Here is a 17082-nt window from a genome sequence, read left to right on the forward strand (position 1 = left end):
GAAGAACTTCATTGGAGATCTTGGAGTTGTACCAGCTATTAAAGAGCCAATGGAAATTTTCTGTGATAGTGAAAGTGTTGTTGCCTTAGCCAAGGAACCAAGGGATCATGGGAGATCCAGACACATCGACAGAAAATACCATTTCATTAGACATCGGATCGAAGAAGGACACCTCGTGGCAAAGAGGGTATCATCAGATGAGAATCCGGCAGATCCCCTCACAAAGGGACTGACTCGGGTTAAGCAACTTCAGCATGCTCGGAGCATAGGGCTGAAGGATGATATTAGATTTAGTAGTTAGATAACCTCCAAATTTGTAAAGTGTAATTGACATTTGATGATGAATAAAAGGAGTTTTATTTATGAGTAAAGTGTTGCTATCTCTTGTCGATCATTTACTATATTTCTTTTGCATGTTTTGACTTCCAGAATAATTTTGTTTGGTATAACATATTATTCAAACCTCCACAGTCGGTCATATGTTGGAAGTAGATATGAATCAAGACTGTCATGTTTGGTTGTAGAGGTCTTGGACAAGGCTACAACAATCATGAGTGCTCATAAGTTCTGAGCATTGGACTCAACCCACGCTCACTGGAATCACTTCATGGAATTCTATCTCGAGTGATCGTGAGACGGTAATATCATATAAGTCTTCAAACCTAGAGATATGATTTGTTACTTACAAGTTGGTTATGCATTGACTGTACGAAACCGCATTGGTAACTCGATGTTATAAAATGTACTTTTGTGTGTAATTCAATGAGTGGTAGAACAAACATATGAGTCGAAGTTTATCTGTTCCTTCTTTGATTAGAAGCTGATATCTGGGCCCCTCGATGATTATGTTTTGACCTATGTACCGGGCCCGGTCAGAACTAAGTTGATGTGTTCAATTAAGTTCTATGTCAAACAAATCGGAAATCGGGAAACAAATGCTGGACAATAAGCAAGACAATGTTCCATGTATTTGTCCGGCTGATATCTAGAACGGAGGATTATATGATCACTTATCTTAAATGGCGTACCATCATATTCTCAGTTCCGAGAGACCTTGAAAGAGCTACAATTGTCGGTCAGTTCCTGAAGTACTAGAGATATAGTTATTAGACTTATCCAAGTGGGAGACTGTTGGATAAGGTGTCTAAGTCCATAACTATTTCGGGCTTGTACTTGACCCGACCCGGCATGGTCCATTTGGGTTGCATAACACCATGCAATTGGATAGACTAAATGAGAGAAATAACACTTGGAGATTATTAATATATTATAAGTTCTAATATATTAATAATATTATTTGATTAGTTGATCAAAGAATTAATTTGGAATTAATTAAGTGATCAAAGGATAACTAATTAAATATATGGGTTGATTATGTAAATCATCCATATCTTGTATAGTGGGCTAAGAGGCTCCATGGATTATCAAGTTGGGTTCTACCCATAGGATGCTCCATGGATGCTCCATGGGAGTTACAAACCCATGGGTCATGGAAATGAAGAGTCATGACACATTAGGGTTTACATGGTGTAACCCTAGAGGTGTCAACACTATATAAGAATCATATTCTCCACCAAAATCGGCTACACTAAGAAACTAGAGGGCTTGGCCGATTTTGAGAAGTGTGTGTTATCTCAAGAGTCTTTCCAAGAGCATTTGGTGTTGTGTGAAGCATTTGAGGCATCACACTTGGGGTGCTAGGCTCACAAGGTTTCAAGGAACACAATCAACAACAAGGTAAGTTATTCTATCTATGATTCAAGTTAAAATTGTTCCCCATGTATGCTAGATAGGAATATAACCTTGGAATTCAACTTTGCATGATAATTAGACAAACATAGATCCAAGGTTATTAGGGTTGCATGTACACTTAGGAAGTGTTAGAATGCTCAAAACCCATCAGAACTCTAAGTATTTCGGAACGTCTAAGAGGTAAGGACTCGTCAATTGGTTCAACCGGAGTTTCCTCCACGGGTTGAGTGCCAGCGTTTGAGGTTCCTTCGTCGCCCGACTCTTGAATCTCTTCAAGATCGATTTCCCTCCCATTGTCCCCTTGGCTTATGAGTTCTCGTTCTCGGAAAACTCCTCTCCTCGCAACAAAGACAACATTGTCACTCGGTCAATAGAAGAGATATCCAAAGGATTTCTGCGGGTAGCCAATGAAAATACACCGCTCACTATGAGGTTCGAGCTTGTCGTGAGTTTCTCTTCTAACGAAAACCTCACAGCCCCAAACCTTGATATGTGCCAATGAGGGAGCTTTCCCTGTCCACATTTCGTGAGGTGTTTTGGCAACCTTCTTTGTAGGGACTCGGTTAAGGATATGGGCGTCAGTCACTAAGGAATACCCCCATAATGAGATAGGTAGTGAAGCACGGCTCATCATAGAACGAACCATGTCTAACAGGGTTCGATTACGCCTTTCTGCCACACCATTCAACTACAGTGTCCTAGTTGGCGTCAATTGCAAAACTATTCCGCATTCCTTGAGATAGTCGTGGAATTCAAGACTTAGGTACTCTCCTCCTCGATCGGATCAAAGCATCTTGACTTTACTGCCCAATTGATTCTTCTCTTCATGTTTGAACTCTTTGAACTTTTCAAACGTTTCTGACTTGTGCTTGATTAAGTAAATATACACATATCTACTATAATCATCGGTGAAAGTCATGTAGAAGTGGTTCCCATCCTTTGTGGTGGATTTAAAGGGCCCACACACGTCGGTGTGTATGAGATTCACTGCCCAATAGCCAAAACAGGAGCAGCGGGTGGATTGGGAGTTAATGCAACAGACTTGTCCTTGAGGTTGCTCTCAGCAGTCCTTAGGAGCCCTTGGAGTTTGCTTAGGGTGACCTCTTCCTCGTTCATGTGGTAGGTCATCCTAAATTGGTTGTAGCAGGAGGGAAAGGAGTGAAGAACAATGTCGATAGCCAAATCTTCCCCAAAGTTAAAATTTAACTTGCAAAGACGATCAACATATCTTTGCATCTTTTGCAAGTGCAAGGTTAGAGACTCTCCACTTCCCATCTTAGTAGTGATCATATTCGTTATGATCTCATAGCTCTTGCCTTGTGCTTTGGTGGTATCTCTCCATTAAGTCTTGATGCATCTCGTACGGATACATGTCCTCATAGGACTTTTGGAATTCGGGGTTCATTTTGGCTAGCATGATGCAATGGACTTTCATTGCATCACGCTCATGGGTCTCAAAGACAGCCATTTCTTCGAGAGTAGCGATTTCTGGATTAATCTTTTCGAGCTTCTCGTCGAGGACATACTCTTTGTCCTCGTATCGCGTAATCATGCAAATGTATCTTATCCATTCGCTAAAGTTTGATCCGTCAAAAGTCACTTTTTGACAAAGGCTCATTAGCGTGAATGAGCTAGCAGGAGCGTTGTTCGGATTAGACATCTACAAATAGAAAGGAACAAAGTTTGATTAAATTTAAGTCCCTAATTAAAACCCAAAATAAAAATTAGGGCTAGGACCCAACAACATTATTTACACATTAGAAAAGGGATGTCGTAATCCAACATGCAAATAATTTGGAGGTAAGTGAATGTCGATTCACTAATTCTTCACCATGAAAAACATAAGCTTAAGTTTTAAATGTATTGAGAATTCCTAGATTTCTTTGAGATTCATTGAACATTTCAATGGCATGTTTAAATCTCGATATGCCCCTCTAGTTTGTGACTGGGATGTCGAGGATCACAAAGCGGATGTGAATAACCATGCAAATATACGTGATGCTCTCACGGTTACAGTCATCTATTCGATGTTCCGGTAAACCATACACGCTCCATCGAACTATGACAAACAATGAGTCACCCTTTGCTATAATTGCTTAGAACCAATTAGTGTTCCGGTTAACCACACGCGCTCCACTAACTTCTCAGCAAGGGTACAAAGTGTAATTTCATGGGATTGCATAAATTCACTTTTCCTAAAGTAACTAAGATTCGGAATTTTATGAAACACTTTTAGTTACTTTATATAGATTCATTATACTTATTAATGAGGAGAGGATTGCCCTATCCTACCCGTTCGACTAACGACCCTCCACCAGTTTACACCCATTAAGCGCCATTTTATAGGCAACAACCTTATACCCACCTTATAGACTGGCTTCGTGAATGAGGCCTACTAACGGTAAGACTAGCATCTTAAAGCATATATATATATATATATATATATATATATATATATATATATATATATATTAAGCTTGTAATAATACAATAGTATAGTGTTGAATTTAAAAATTGTAAAATTTTGGGGTTTGAAATTTAAATTATTCAAATTAAACTTTCAATCACAAAACTTAAATTTCAAAACTTGGGGACAAGTTTTAAACTTTTCAAAATATAAGGATCAAATAGCAAATAACATTAATCAACTAATTAGATTATTTAAATTTGATCTAGTCAATATTACTTGCAAGACAATTCACCAATTCAATTCAAATAATTAATTATTATCATATAAGGAAATTATTATTCAATTAAATGGTAATTATCTTCTGTTTGGTCGAGAATATACTCAAATATATGATAAAATTTAGATTTTAATGACCCAAAACAATTAAGGAAAGTATCCTCAAGCAAAACAACAAGAAATCCCGAAATCAACTCGAACTGGTGGTAGAACTCCCCGAGTTCCACTGTGAACTCGCCGAGTTGGAGCTACTCGTCGAGTTCAACAGTCAGAGTCACAAAAACGAATTTTTTCAAGCAAAACAATCAACCAAAGCATCAATTCAATAGAAATCAATCAAAGCTCTGATACCACTGATGGGTTTGAGCCATAAGAACTCTCATATGTGCACATGCAAACCCTAATGCTTGGATCTAGGTTTCTCTAATTGAACATGCAATGTATCCAAGGCTTACAATTCTAGATCTAGTGTAAACAATTGAATCATAACATATGAAATCAGATCTAGAAGAATACCCTAAGCAATCCAAAGATCCTTCTACATATGACGCCTGGACGAATTTAAGATATCCTAACCCTAAAATTCGTCCCCCCTTAATAGCCATAAGGATTCATAGCCCAAAAACACAACTATCATACATTTGACAGTTTATGCCCCTTTATTTAATTAACCTCTTTAAGTCACCAAATTAATTCTTAATTAATTTATGACTTATATCAATAAAATAATATTATTATTCCTTTAATATATTATTCTCATAATATATTAATAATAATATCTCTTCTCTTTTTACAAATCACCCTGTCAAGTTGCTATGGTGAAGGCAACCCAAAAGGACCATGCATAACCGGGTCAAGTACTTACCAAATATAGTTACAGCCTTAGACACTAATCCAACAGAGAAATAGTCTCATTGCTTATTCCTTCAACTAAATATAGTTGAAAATCAGATCCAAAAGACTTAGTTGTTGTTCGTTTTGTTTTTAAAATCACTTCGGACCACTTATTGCTGTGCCACGCAGCACACACACAACACCTGCCCTTCGAAGTTATTTGTTTTTAAGAAGATTTCTGACTTAAAAACTGTTGCGCATGTGCTGCGTGGCGCAACACTAAATCAACTTCTTCAAACCTCTTCACGCCGTAGTTTAACTTACTGCAGCAGTCTGCAGACGTTAAAAAACAAACACACTTTTCATTACATGTTGCAGCCGTTTGTTCCACCTCTTCTGCTACTGAGGATTGCAGAGGTGGTCCGCAGACTTAGCGCATTTTCTCTTCGAAAAAAGAAACAACACCTTAGCTTTTCTAGCTCTGGTGCTTTTCCTAGGTTCAGGTACAGAACTTGCACCACCAGAAACATCTTCAGCTTGAGTAGTACTCTTGCTGGAAGATTGATGAATCATGTCCCTTAGTCTAGGTATAGATATAAATCTTTCTTCATCAAAGATAGCATCTCTTGACTCTATCACTGTGTTTACAGTCATAAAGTCATTAGATTCTAAAACATAGAATCTATATGCTTTGGAATGCTCAACATATCCAATAAAGGTACAATCTATACCTCTCTCACCCAATGTTTTCCTTTTCGGTTCAATGAGCCTTACAACTACTCTATAACCCCAAACTTTGAGATAACTCAAATTTGGTACCTTTTTACACCAAAGTTCATAAGGAGTATTCTTACTCCTTTTGTTTGGAGTTCTATTCAAGATGTAACATGAAGTTAACATTGCCTCACTCCAAAACCCTTCACTTAAACCAGAATATGACAACATGGAATTAACCATTTCTTTCAAACTCCTATTCTTCCTTTCAGCTACACCATTTTGTTGTGGTGTATATGGAGCTGTGGTTTGATGAATTATTCCAGTTGATTCAAAATAAACTGGATCATAATACTCACCACCTCTATCAGTACACAATACTTTTATTAATTAATTTTTATGAAGCTCAACTTGTTGTTTATAAATTTTAAATTTATCAAGTGTTTCATCCTTGGAATGTAGCAAATACATATAACAATATCTAGATGCATCATCAATAAAAGTAATAACATACTTCTTGTTTCCATGGGAAGGTGTTGCATGGAAATCACATAAATCACTATGTATAAGATCCAACACCTTGCTTTCCCTAAAAACATCTTTGAAAGGTTGTCTAGTGATTTTAGTTAGCATGCATGTTTTACATTTTTCATTATTTTGCATATCAAAAGCAGGAATTAAACTCAATTTAGACATGTCTTTTAATTTCTTGTAATGAATGTGTCCTAGTCTAGCATGCCATAATTCATATTTATGAAAATTATTGTTAGGACTACTCACTACTAGAAAACAGCCCTTTAATGATGCACAAACAATGACACGCACTGATAGAGGATACACATTTGTGCGTGCCTTAAAAAATAATGTCATATTTGCAAGAAGTGAAGGATAGAGGACACATATTTTTGCGTGCCCTAAAATTAATGTCCAAAAAAAACATGGAGGGCACCTACTATAAAAGGTGTTTTGTGTAAAGATGTCGTTTCATCTGAAGCTTGTTGATTTCTTTTGGATCCGAATTCAAATTTTTTGTTCTTCTTTGTCTATTTGGAGGTGGAATTCAGGTTGTATTACAGGAGACTAGAGGAAGGGTTCGATTTCATCTCCTGTAGGAGGTTAGCTAGCCTAAATGAAGCGATCATTTCACATAAAAGTCGAACAGGTGTGTTCGATTTCATCTCTTGGAAGAGGATTGAACAAAACCTCATCGATTACAATCAAGAAGCAGGAAGATTTGAGGATAATTCCAATTCCAATATCATTTCAACATCTCTGAATGATCTCTAATTCTCTTTCACTTCATTTAATCTATTAACCTGACTTGATTTAGGTTATGCATATGAAGAGGTATTAGAAGTCTTACCTGATCATCGATTCATTGCATACACCATGTATGACGAAGACAACGGTTTCATCAAATTATGTGTTAGAGATTTGAATTTAGGTTCTCTCTGTAGTAAGCCACAAGCTGATTGGGTATGTAATGTGGCATGGGCTAAAGGGGGTCAAGCATTGCTATATGTTGTCACTGATCATAAAAAGAAGCCCTACATGTATCCGATATAATTATATAAAACTTTTTCTAATTTCTATATCTCATATTTAATTTAAACTTTGTATATTTCTTGTATGATTTTAGAATACATTGTAGCATGCTTGGATCAAAGCATGAAGATATGATACTCTTAGAAGAACCTGAAGAAAATGTGCATGTTAACATCAGGCGTACAAAGGATTTTAATTTTGTGACTGTTTATGTGTTTTCAACCACATATTCAAAGGTATTATTATACTCTTTATGGGTTTCAATTCTTTTATTTCAATTATTTTTCTTTCAAGAATCATTCAAACTTCAAATTCTTTAGGTTTTTCTGATCAATGTAGCCCTCTTCACTCTTCAAGTCCAAGAAAGTGGGAGGTTAGACTTTCTTTTGAGATATATTGTTTTTTCTTAATGAAAAAAAGACTTTCTTTTTACCTTTTTTTTTAAATGTTACAGAATGTATTTATTGATGAATTTGGACGAACTTGAACCCCACAACAAACCGAAGTTTGTCAAGCAATCTTTAAAAAGTTAATGGAGAACAAATGCCTTTCTGAGAACATAATGCAACATGTATAATCATACATATTTGTTTGTATTCAACGTATTCCAAACTGATACTGTAATGTAAAGATGTATAGTAAGTTATGTAAATATTTTAGACTGCAGCTTTACTGTGATACTTGTTAGAAATTTTTAGCTAACCGACTTGTTGAAGGTACATTCCTAAACAAAAAATTCAATTATGACTCTGCCCGAGGAGGTCACTGCGAAAATTGCAGTCAACTGTTGAATCCAACAGAACTCATTAATCCAAGATGCAAGGTAAGTTGCTCGCTTATATGAACAAGAAAACAAGTGCTAAGTTTCATGTAGTGAAAATATCAAAAAAAAAATCCTTTTGTACATATTTTGCTTTCAATTCCTTTTCATGTCTCCAAACTTTCGTATGCAATTAGGTCTGTGCATCCATTCCTCATATTTGTGACACAAATCACTTGTTTCTTGAGCTTCCATTGTTGTAGGGTAGACTTGAAGAGTACATCAAAAAAATGTCAGTGGCTTAAAATAAGATTAAAGCAACGATGTATTACTAGAGATTTGAAGTGGGGGGTTCTTGTTCCTCATGAGAGATTCAATGAAAAAGCTAGTGAAATAAGTTGTATCTCTCTCTCTCTATTATAAAGTCAAAATGAGACCTACATCTTATGTCTCACATATAAGTATAGTTTTACAATTTTTTTCCACTGTGTGTAATGTTTAGGTTCTCTATGTTTGGATTGATGCACCAATCGGGTATGTCTCAATCACTTCATGTTACACACCTGAGTGGGAGAAGTGGTGGAAGAATCCTGAAAATGTGGAGTTGTATGTTATGGGGAATGATAATGTACCCTTTCATACTGTAAGTTCTTTTTCTTCGAGTATTTGACCACTTTGGTATTATTGCATTAGATTCTTATGCAAATAAAACCTTTTAAATCTTATGATGATGTATATCATAGATATTGTTTTCTCATTAAGTTTGAAAACATTCTTTTTTTTTCTTTTTAAAGGTATGTTTTCAAAGAGAAAGGGTGTAGGAGTCTTTGGTAATGACGCACAGGATACAAATATTCTAGTAGAAGCGTGGAGATACCATTTGCTAACTATTAGACTAAAGGTGTAACTTTTATTTAGTATATCAATTAAAAATGTGATATCTCACTTTTTTTTTCCTTGTTTCATTTTCTTTCATTGATTATTGGGTTTACTTGTGTAGGTATCAGACACATTATTCACATGGATAGATCTTCAAGTAATCAACACTGAGTTGCTGAATAATTTAGGTAATTTCATTAACCGTGTCTTGAGCTTTATTGCTAAAGGTCCATGTTAGGAATTGGCACCAGTTTAACCTAAATTAGTGGTGATTTTTTGATTGAATCTAAAAATTTTTGTTTCTGTTGACAAATTGAAGAGGTGGTAGCGGTTCAGGATATAATTCCATCATTCTGGATGCTCCAGGTGCTGAGGCACATCTGTTATCAAAGACACTGGGAGATAAAATTGGTGCTTATGTGGAACAATATGTGAGGGCTATGGAGAAGGTAATTATTCTTGATTCTAGAACATTCTGAAATAAGTCCTCATAATTGGAATATGTGTCTTATGATTGATTAACAGAGGTCAAGCTAAAGTAAGGATTGAAAATTGCAATAAGTATATATGGTGAGGGCAACGCGTATCTACAAGTAAGTCTACAAAAAACACAAAGGACAATTATTTGTTAAGCGGTAATCTTATACGATTAAAGTTCATATCATACTAATAAAAATTATATTTGTTCTTTCCATTTACTTTTTCAATTGTACATAACAAACTACATGTTTGAATGACTAATTCCATTCCATTCCATTGTTGTGATTCCATTCCATCATAGTACCAAATAAATTGTTGTTGAGACATTTCTGGAATGCAAAAATTACATTCTTACCCTTCCAATTTGTCTGCTACAGGTATTGAAGCAGCTTTCTTTGCCCCACTAAGTTTCCCTCTGTGATGTAGAAAAGGCCAAAAGACCATGGGAGATGATACCTTCTGACCATAGAATTGGGACCCCTATGCCATTATTTAGAGAACTGGTAGATAAATATATAATTATTGAAAATATATATGAGGAGGCTTATTTATTAATTGTTTTTGCATATGTGTGTTTGTTGTGTGGAGAGATGAAGAGGTGGAGTTGTTGAAAGGTTTACTAGAAGTCAAGCTGATCGAATTAATGCTGATAGGCTTCAAGTAGTGGAAAACAATTTTCTTTTTGTGGGTATGTGATAGTTGAAGACTTCATTTCAAATTATGCAATGGATTGTATTTTTTGTACGAAATAGAATTGTATGACATTAAATTTTATGCAATGGATTGTATTTTTTGTATATGATATTTTATTTCTATTATGAGACATTAGATGCAAATTTCATTTAAAAATTAATAAATATATCAATATTTTTTTAAACATTTAAATTTACGATACGCAAAAATGTGTGTCATCTTCATTTATGACATGGCCTTTCTTGACAGGTGTTTTAATGATACGCATTGTGTGTCATAAATGTGCATCGTAAATGTGCGTCGTCTCTCGTTATGGCAGGGCCTTCCTTGACGCGCATTTGCGCGTCGTTTGAGCGTTTTACGACACGCATTGCGCGTCGTAAAAGGTTATTTTCCTAGTAGTGACTAGAAGCCATGCGAACAGTATTATCACTAGAAGGATAATTAATATTAAGCCTAATCATTCCATTACATATATAGCCAAATCCTATAAAGTAACCATGTCTTGACAAGATATACTTGTCACTTTCTAACACTTGTTTGTAACCACAATTATTTAATACAATTTCAGACACGAGATTCTTACGAATCCCTGGAACATATAAAACATTGTTCAAACACAAACATTTCCCATAAGTAAAAGTAAGTAAAATAGATCCTATGCCCTTGATTGGTTCAGTTGCAACATTTCCCATCTTCACAACAGATCCATCTTCAATTGGTTGAAAGTCATTAAACCAATATAGATCTTTGCAAACATGACTTGTTGCTCCCGAATCAACCCACCATGCGACTTTATCATCCTGCACATAAAATGCTTCCAAAATCACAAAAATATAATTACGAATATATTTAGAATTCTACAATGAAACAGAAATTTAACCTTGTTGCTTTTCTGGATTCTTGGATCCACTTGGTCCAGCACCATCCTTATATACTTTGTGAAGATGACAATCTTTCTTGAAGTGACCCGGTTTGTTACAATTCCAACAAACCAGCTTAGCCTTCTTGTTGGAAGACTTGTCATCCTTTCCTTTAAACTTCCTTTTTCCATTAGAATTCTTTGGATTCTTTGAACTTTCTCCTTCCACCATGTTCACAGAAGAGGAACGAACTTGGTTCTTGCCTTTAGGATTGTTATCATGTTCTTAAGTCCTTATGGACTCTTCAATCCTTAAATGGCTTCCAAGTTGAGTCTAAGTCAATTCCTCTTTGTTATGATTCAGATTGCGTTTAAAATCCTTCCAAGAAGGGGGCAGTTTGTCAATTATCACAACCACAGAAATGGCTTCATCCATTTTCATATTGTGTTGAGCAAACTGTCTCAAAATCCTTAACATTTAATGGAATTGTTCCATAACAGGCCTGGAGTCAATCATCTTGTAACCCATAAAGTTACTAACAAGAAATTTCTTACTAGAAGCATCTTCAGCCATGTACTTGGATTCAAGAGAATCCCACAATTCTTTTGCAAATTCGAAATTTTGATAGATATCAAAAAGAGAGTCAGACATACCATTGAGAATATGAACACGACATATATAATCATCATTTTCCCACTTTGATCTTCTTCTTGTTGCCTCCAAAGGTTCATCATTAACAAATTCTGGTAAGACTGGCATGGGTGTACTCAGAACATACACCAGTTTCAGAGTGGTAAGGAGAAAGTTCATCTTCTGTTGCTACCTACGAAAATCTTGCCCTTCAAACTTGTTTAGTTTTTCAAACTTACTTTTCATTTCCATCACAAAATAACCACTTGCCATGATCACAGATTACTTCGATTTTTGTTAGAAATATGGTTTAGTGGCACTTGGAAATCTAAGAATCGTGATAATCACTTTCAAATCGAAGTATTTGGGTGGTACTCCCAAATCCTCAATTGGATAAGACTTAGAGAAAATCAGAGAGAAAGAAAGAGAGAATGAGATGGTGTAATTTCGTGAGTACCAGAAAACTGACTAAAATTGGTTATAAACCTTCCATGTCTAAAAAACTGTCAAAACTGTTATACAACAGTTTTTCTCAATAGTCAAAACTGTTATAAATCCGGGTTTTGTATAAGGATTAATCCAAAGTCAAAACCAGGTCAAATATTCAAAATTTGGATTTTCTGATGCATTTTTAATACAACAATATAACCCCAGCCAAGGGCTCTGCCCCTTGGACCCCGCCAGGGGCTGCCGCCTATTGGACCCTACTCCCATGGGCGCTGCCCCCGAATCCCTATTCGTTCAGGGGCTTCGCCCCTAAATGACAGTATACTTTGACACTTGATCAAACTTAAACAAGTGTGTACTCCACACCTTCCTTACTTCTTTAATATTTATCAATATCATTTTTAGTCAAAAAATTAATCCCATTACACTTAAATAACATTCATGATAACAAATCACCAACATTTTGCAGATGGAAATGGGCATCGGGAAACTCGAAAATCAACAGACATGTGATCACAAGGAATTCATGTCCAAGGTCCAAGACTTTATCAAGGAAGTGAATGAATTAAAAACCGATCTTCAACAAACCCTTCAAACTCAAGCAAGCAACTCAAAGCAGCTTGTTAAAGAAACTCACATCGCATATGAATCAGGGTTTGCGGTACTTCAAGAAATAATCAAGGGATCAAGAAGATCACTCACTGCCAAACAAAGTGTTGATGAAATCCTCCGTCTCACAAAGGATATTTCTCAACACCTTTTCCATCTTGAGATCCCCAAAATGGGGAAGTGATAATGATCAACCCAGATGTAAACGCAATTCGATGCCACATTTCAAAAGATTGATGAATTGAAACAATGGTTTGAGGAGCAGATGGAGCCTGCTTCCTCAAAAGGGGGATGTGATAATGATTATAATAGAGGGATAAGAATTTCGACTTCTGAATCGTCAGAATCCAAGACCGTTTAAGCTCAAAATTTTCAAACCCCTCCTCAGAACCAACCTCCAACCGTAGAGGTAAACAAAGAACCAACTCCACAGTCATCTCCTAGAAATCCAACTCGTTAGGTTTCACCTCAACAATCAAATTCTCCTCACTTGGAAGATGTAATGTCTTCAAATCACACTGATGACTCCCTACCATAGCTTAGAGAAAACATGACTAGAGAGTTGCTAAGTTTGCAAATGAAATATGGAAAGAATAAGAGTTTGATACTATGTTTGATGAAAGCCTAATCAACTCATGGGTAAACCCAACCTATAGACTTCTGGACGCTGAGTACATTCATCATCTCACATATGTAGAACCACCATTCGATGACTATTAGGATATTCCAGTTTCTCCAAATTCCAAGTATTTTCCAAACTTTCAGCCTCTTGATCTCAACATTCCTGATGACAGCCCCATATCCTTTGAACGGTTAAACCTCTTGCATGCAAAACACAGTTGAAAGTTTGAGAACATCTGGTCCAACGATACACCAGACGTGTAAAGAATTACAAAGTTAGAAAATTCATGAAATGTGAATGCTTCCAATACACCCTGACCCAGAGAGGAAGTGTGTACATCATAATTCAGGCTGAATTTGTGTGCATGAATCCCAAAGAGACCTTCTTGATAGCTCGAGTGTTTCAGCTAAAGGCATAAAAGTACCGGAAGATGAAAATTTCCTTCGAAATGGCCTGTGAATTCTTGAAGGCCTTAGTATGTGATTGTGTAAAAATCGATGTTGAAATACATCCTATCCTTGCCAAAAAAATTGATTTTCCTCCTTTCAAGCATGTGGCATCAATCACTGAAGGTTTCCAAGAAATGACCCTTGGTGCTACAAGCTACCCTGAGCTAGGGATTGTGTACAAAAAGAATCAAGATGGTCCAAAGTACTTCATTTCGATAACCGCAATCCACCGTCTTACAAAGAAGCAACTGGATGTCAGTCTAGCTTCGGTGCAATGATCAAAGCACACAATTCATGAAGTAATGTTCAAGATTACAAGAAGGATCCAGTGGTTTTTCAAAGTTAGAAAATTTTGGTGGATCATCATCAAGTTCCTTAAAATGAACAAATGAAGAAAATAGATGAGATGTCACTTTGGTAGCAAATTGTTGAAATAAAAAGTGACCCTGTTCAACTAAAAGGAACCGCATACATTTGACTTGATGATAATGTAGAGAAAATCCTACCAGAGAATGTTTTTGTCTTTTATGACCCATAGAGTTACAGATGAACCACATTGTGGAGTTATGCATGAGGATAGTTTGAAGTACTTTATTCACATTGCTTGTATTTGATGGGTTTTTTGCACTACAACATCCCTATGGTGCACATACAACCCCAATGCTTTGGACCTAAGTTCTCTCTGGTTATACATACAATAAACAATTTTCCAAAGCATGAAGCCTAAACTAGCATACAAATTGATATATGAATCATAAAAACTATTTAGAAGATTACTTTTTGTTGTAGCTTGTTGTAATTAGCCTTTAAGAACTTAGCACCTCAAGTGTGATGCCTCAAATGGTTCACAAAACGCCACCAACAATTAGAGAACTTGGGAGAGAGGTCAGGAACTCAAAATCGACTAGAGTCTCTCTAAGGTCACTGGTGTATCAAATTTTAGTCCAAGAGGTTACATGTATATAGTGTAGAATTCCAAGGGTTATCTGTAGACCCTAATTCTTACACTTGGGCTTGTAATGGACTAACACTATATGGATACTTACATAAGCTTAGCCCATCACTAATCAATCATGGATTATTAGCCCAACTTTATATATATATATATATATATATATATATATATATATATATATATATATATCATTGATTTACACAATTAGCCCCTGTAGATTTAATTAGTCTCTTTTGATCAGTAAATTAATTCTTGATCAATACTAATTAAATAATATGATTCCTCAATTAATATATTATACTTATAATATAATAGTAAATCATAAATAACCTCTTTCTCAAATATCCATCCTATAATATTGTTATGGTGAGTGCAACCGAAAATGGACCATGCTACTCTCGGGTCAAGTACATACCAATTCTAGTAATGGGCTTGGACACCTAATCCAACAGTCTCCTACTTGGATAAGTCTAATATCTATAACTGCAACTACGACTAAAAAACCGACTAGCAATCGTAGCTCTTAAAAGCCGCCGTCGAACTTTGACGTGCCATTTTAGATAAGGGATCATATAATCCTCTGTTCTTCAAGATATCATGAAGAAAAATACACGCAACATAATCATACTTATTGTCCAGCAGTTTGTTTCCCGATTTCCGATTGTTTTGACATAGAAGATAATTGAACACATCAATTGAGTCCTGACCGGGCCCGGCACATAAGTGAAAACAAAACATCAACAAGCCCAAGATATTGCTTATAATCCTCCAAGGATTAATAGGAACTGATAAATTTGAATTATATGCTTATACTAACTGCTCGTTAAACCATATACAATAGCATGCTTTATAACATCAAGTTACTAATGCATTTTCACACTATCAATGTACAACCAACTCATATTCAACAACTCATATATCTCGGTTTAAAGACTATATGATATTATCGTCTTACAATCGCTCGTGATAAATTCCATGAAGTGATTCATGTGAGCATGGGTTTAATCCAATACTTAGAGCTTATGAGCACTCATGAATGTTGTAGCAAACTATTGCTATGTCTAAACACTTTAGACAATCCACAAGCCATATTCATGACAGTCTTGCCTCAATACCTACTTGCAAAGTATGATCGACTATGAATAGTTTGACTAATCTTATTACTCTAGAAGTCAAAACATGCAAAACGAGACAATTGTAAAGAATTGACACAATACAGTAACTTTACTCATAAATAAAACTCCTTTTATTTAATCATCAAACGTCAATTACATTTTATCTATTACAAGTTCTAAACAGCTATCTAATCATTAAAACTAGTATCGTACATCAGCCCAATGCTCCTTGCATGCTGCAAGTGCTTAACCCTATTTAGTCCCTTCGTAAGGGGATCTACTGGGTTATCCTCTGATGATACCCTCTTTGCTACGAGGATTCCTTCTTCTATCTGATGTCTAATGAAGTGATATTTTATGTCGATGTGTCTAGATCTGCCATAATCCCTCAGTTCCTTGGCTAAGGTGACCGCACTCTCGCTGTCACAGAAAATCTCCATGGGCTCTTTTATAGCTGGTACAACTCCAAGGTCTCTGATGAATTTCTTCACCCATATCGCCTCCTTCGACACTTCGCTCGCTGCTATGTACTTTGATTCGCATGTTGAATAAGCTACAATCTCCTGTTTGGAACTTTTCCAGGTTCTTGTTCCTCCATTCAGGGTAAATACCCAGCCCGACAGAGAGAGGAAATTATCTGTGTCGGTTAAAAAGTTGGCATCACTATACCTCGTCACATTTAAGTCATCACTCCCATCGAGGGTAAGGAACCAATCCTTAGTCTTCCGCAGGTACTTACGAATGTACTTTACTGTAGTCCAGTGAGCATTACCAGGATTCCCTTGATATCGGTTGACCACGTTCAAAGCAATGGTCACATCAGGGTGAGTACAAGTCATAGCATACATGATAGGTAACTCACCTTTCTTGGAATTCTCCATGTTGAACCGTTTCAACACCTTATCCAAGTAGGTACTTTGACTAAGTCCAATTAGTCTTTTACTCCTATTTATCAATATCCTTATCCCTAGAATATAGGCAGCTTCCCCAAGGTCCTTCATGGCAAAACACTTCCCAAGCCAGGACTTAACCTCCTGCAAGGTTGGGAT

At 36.1% G+C, this 17082-nt stretch overlaps 1 pseudogene; it reads left to right on the top strand.

The window, feature by feature from the left end:
- Positions 1–6924: 6924 nt before the first annotated feature.
- Positions 6925–9802, top strand: LOC145064343 (methionine--tRNA ligase, cytoplasmic-like; annotated as a pseudogene).
- The last annotated feature ends 7280 nt before the right edge of the window (positions 9803–17082 follow it).

Source organism: Lactuca serriola, chromosome 7 (assembly GCF_051521515.1).
Source record: "Lactuca serriola cultivar US96UC23 chromosome 7, Lser_US96UC23_V15, whole genome shotgun sequence".
NCBI lineage: Eukaryota > Viridiplantae > Streptophyta > Magnoliopsida > Asterales > Asteraceae > Lactuca > Lactuca serriola.